Source organism: Salvelinus namaycush, unplaced genomic scaffold, assembly GCF_016432855.1.
Source record: "Salvelinus namaycush isolate Seneca unplaced genomic scaffold, SaNama_1.0 Scaffold1543, whole genome shotgun sequence".
NCBI lineage: Eukaryota > Metazoa > Chordata > Actinopteri > Salmoniformes > Salmonidae > Salvelinus > Salvelinus namaycush.
In genome coordinates this window covers 1-6,557 of record NW_024058279.1, presented here as the reverse complement: position 1 = coordinate 6,557, position 6,557 = coordinate 1, and positions in this window count along the sequence as shown.

The following is a 6,557-nucleotide window of genomic DNA, read 5'->3' as shown; positions in this document are numbered from 1 at the left end:
TGTCTCTCAGTTAAGATCACACACACACACACACACACACACACACACACACACACACACACACACACACACACACACACACACACACACACACGTCATTCCACCCTGACCAACATCAGCCACCCTGACTCAACAATGTATTTCATAATTAGATTATGGATAAGGCTCAAATTCCTCAAAATATAGAAATTATATAAAAGCCAGAATGATCAAGCAATAAACACAACATTATAATTTGTCCCAGTAGAATTATGTTGTTTCTGCTCTGAGAACAGTGTGTCCAGATCAGAGCAGAGCACGATTAGGTGGATGGTGGTAGCAGGTAGGAGGAAGGAGGCAGGCAGGCAGGCAGGAGGCACCACTACATATCCACAGTACATCACCACACCACTACATATCCACAGTACATCACCACACCACTACATATCCACAGTACATCACCACACCACTACATATCTACAGTACATCACCACACCACTACATATCCACAGTACATCACCACACCACTACATATCTACAGTACATCACCACACCACTACATATCTACAGTACATCACCACACCACTACATATCTACAGTACATCACCACACCACTACATATCTACAGTACATCACCACACCACTACATATCCACAGTACATCACCACACCACTACATATCCACAGTACATCACCACACCACTACATATCCACAGTACATCACCACACCACTACATATCCACAGTACATCACCACACCACTACATATCTACAGTACATCACCACACCACTACATATCTACATCACCACCCCACTACATATCTACAGTACATCACCACACCACTACATATCTACAGTACATCACCACACCACTACATATCTACATCACCACACCACTACATATCTACATCACCACACCACTACATATCCACAGTACATCACCACACCACTACATATCCACAGTACATCACCACACCACTACATATCTACAGTACATCACCACACCACTACATATCTACAGTACATCACCACACCACTACATATCCACAGTACATCACCACACCACTACATATCTACAGTACATCACCACACCACTACATATCCACAGTACATCACCACACCACTACATATCTACAGTACATCACCACACCACTACATATCTACATCACCACACCACTACATATCCACAGTACATCACCACACCACTACATATCTACAGTACATCACCACACCACTACATATCTACAGTACATCACCACACCACTACATATCCACAGTACATCACCACACCACTACATATCTACAGTACCTCACCACACCACTACATATCTACAGTACATCACCACACCACTACATATCTACAGTACCTCACCACACCACTACATATCTACAGTACATCACCACACCACTACATATCTACAGTACATCACCACACCACTACATATCTACATCACCACACCACTACATATCTACAGTACATCACCACACCACTACATATCTACAGTACATCACCACTACATATCTACATCACCACACCACTACATATCTACATCACCACACCACTACATATCTACATCACCACACCACTACATATCCACAGTACCTCTCCACACCACTACATATCCACAGTACATCACCACACCACTACATATCTACATCACCACACCACTACATATCTACATCACCACACCACTACATATCTACATCACCACACCACTACATATCTACATCACCACACCACTACATATCTACAGTACATCACCACACCACTACATATCTACAGTACATCACCACACCACTACATATCTACATCACCACACCACTACATATCTACAGTACATCACCACACCACTACATATCTACAGTACATCACCACACCACTACATATCTACATCACCACACCACTACATATCTACATCACCACACCACTACATATCTACAGTACATCACCACACCACTACATATCTACAGTACATCACCACACCACTACATATCTACATCACCACACCACTACATATCTACACCACCCCACTATAAATACACAGTACCTCACCACACCACTACATATCCACAGTACATCACTACATATCTACATCACCACACCACTACATATCTACATCACCACACCACTACATATCTACATCACCACACCACTACATATCCACAGTACCTCACCACACCACTACATATCTACAGTACATCACCACACCACTACATATCTACAGTACATCACCACACCACTACATATCTACAGTACATCACCACACCACTACATATCCACAGTACATCACCACACCACTACATATCCACAGTACATCACCACACCACTACATATCCACAGTACATCACCACACCACTACATATCCACAGTACATCACCACACCACTACATATCTACAGTACATCACCACACCACTACATATCTACATCACCACCCCACTACATATCTACAGTACATCACCACACCACTACATATCTACAGTACATCACCACACCACTACATATCTACATCACCACACCACTACATATCTACATCACCACACCACTACATATCCACAGTACATCACCACACCACTACATATCCACAGTACATCACCACACCACTACATATCTACAGTACATCACCACACCACTACATATCTACAGTACATCACCACACCACTACATATCCACAGTACATCACCACACCACTACATATCTACAGTACATCACCACACCACTACATATCCACAGTACATCACCACACCACTACATATCTACAGTACATCACCACACCACTACATATCTACATCACCACACCACTACATATCCACAGTACATCACCACACCACTACATATCTACAGTACATCACCACACCACTACATATCTACAGTACATCACCACACCACTACATATCCACAGTACATCACCACACCACTACATATCTACAGTACCTCACCACACCACTACATATCTACAGTACATCACCACACCACTACATATCTACAGTACCTCACCACACCACTACATATCTACAGTACATCACCACACCACTACATATCTACAGTACATCACCACACCACTACATATCTACATCACCACACCACTACATATCTACAGTACATCACCACACCACTACATATCTACAGTACATCACCACTACATATCTACAGTACATCACCACACCACTACATATCTACATCACCACACCACTACATATCCACAGTACCTCTCCACACCACTACATATCCACAGTACATCACCACACCACTACATATCTACATCACCACACCACTACATATCTACATCACCACACCACTACATATCTACATCACCACACCACTACATATCTACATCACCACACCACTACATATCTACAGTACATCACCACACCACTACATATCTACAGTACATCACCACACCACTACATATCTACATCACCACACCACTACATATCTACAGTACATCACCACACCACTACATATCTACAGTACATCACCACACCACTACATATCTACATCACCACACCACTACATATCTACATCACCACACCACTACATATCTACAGTACATCACCACACCACTACATATCTACAGTACATCACCACACCACTACATATCTACATCACCACACCACTACATATCTACACCACCCCACTATAAATACACAGTACCTCACCACACCACTACATATCCACAGTACATCACTACATATCTACATCACCACACCACTACATATCTACATCACCACACCACTACATATCTACATCACCACACCACTACATATCTACAGTACATCACCACACCACTACATATCTACATCACCACACCACTACATATCTACAGTACATCACCACACCACTACATATCCACAGTACATCACCACACCACTACATATCTACACCACCCCACTATAAATACACAGTACCTCACCACACCACTACATATCCACAGTACCTCACCACACCACTACATATCTACATCACCACACCACTACATATCTACATCACCACACCACTACATATCTACAGTACATCACCACACCACTACATATCTACATCACCACACCACTACATATCTACAGTACATCACCACACCACTACATATCTACATCACCACACCACTACATATCTACATCACCACACCACTACATATCTACATCACCACACCACACCACTACATATCTACAGTACATCACCACACCACTACATATCTACATCACCACACCACTACATATCTACAGTACATCACCACACCACTACATATCTACATCACCACACCACTACATATCTACATCACCACACCACTACATATCTACAGTACATCACCACACCACTACATATCTACAGTACATCACCACACCACTACATATCTACATCACCACACCACTACATATCTACATCACCACACCACTACATATCTACAGTACATCACCACACCACTACATATCTACAGTACATCACCACACCACTACATATCTACATCACCACACCACTACATATCTACATTACCACACCACTACATATCCACAGTACCTCACCACTCCACTACATATCTACATCACCACACCACTACATATCTACAGTACATCACCACACCACTACATATCTACATCACCACACCACTACATATCCACAGTACATCACCACACCACTACATATCTACATCACCACACCACTACATATCTACAGTACATCACCACACCACTACATATCTACATCACCACACCACTACATATCTACATCACCACACCACTACATATCTACATCACCACACCACTACATATCTACATCACCACACCACTACATATCTACAGTACATCACCACACCACTACATATCTACAGTACATCACCACACCACTACATATCCACAGTACATCACCACACCACTACATATCCACAGAACCTCACCACACCACTACATATCTACAGTACATCACCACACCACTACATATCTACACCACCCCACTACATATCTACAGTACATCACCACCCCACTATATATCTACAGTACATCACCACACCACTACATATCCACAGTACATCACCACACCACTACATATCCACAGTACATCACCACACCACTACATATCTACAGTACATCACCACACCACTACATATCTACATCACCACACCACTACATATCTACAGTACATCACCACACCACTACATATCTACATCACCACACCACTACATATCTACATCACCACACCACTACATATCTACAGTACATCACCACACCACTACATATCTACATCACCACACCACTACATATCTACATCACCACACCACTACATATCTACAGTACATCACCACACCACTACATATCTACAGTACATCACCACACCACTACATATCCACAGTACATCACCACACCACTACATATCTACAGTACATCTCCACACCACTACATATCCACAGTACATCACCACACCACTACATATCGACATCACCACACCACTACATATCCTACAGTACATCACCACACCACTACATATCACAGTACATCACCACACCACTACATATCCACAGTACATCACCACACCACTACATATCTACAGGACATCACCACACCACTACATATCTACATCACCACACCACTACATATCCACAGTACATCACCACACCACTACATATCTACAGTACATCACCACACCACTACATATCTACATCACCACACCACTACATATCGACAGTACATCACCACACCAATACATATCTACAGTACCTCACCACACCACTACATATCTACATCACCACACACTACATATCTAATCACCACACCACTACATATCTACATCACCACACCACTACATATCTCCAGTACATCACCACACCACTACATATCTACATCACCACACACTACATATCTACATCACCACAACCACTACATATCCACAGGACCTCACCACACCACTACATATCTACAGTACATCACCCACACACTACATATCTACATCACCACACCACTACTATCTACATCACCACACCACTACATATCCACAGTACCTCACCACACCACTACATATCTACAGTACATCACCACACCACATATCTACATCACCACACCACTACATATCCACAGTACATCACCACACCACTACATATCTACATCACCACACCACTACATATCTACATCACCACACCATACATATCTACAGTACATCACCACACCACTACATATCTACATCACCACACCACTACATATCTACATCACCACACCACTACATATCTACAGTACATCACCACACCACTACATATCTACAGTACATCACCACACCACTACATATCTACAGTACATCCCACACCACTACATATCTACAGTACCACACCACACCACTACATATCTACATCACACACCACTACATATCTACAGTACATCACCACACCACTACATATCTACAGTACATCACCACACCACTACATATCTACAGTACCACACCACACCACTACATATCTACATCACCACACCACTACATATCTACAGTACATCACCACACCACTACAATCTACATCACCACACCACTACATATCTACATCACCACACCACTACATATCTACAGTACATCACCACACACTACATATCTACATCACCACACCA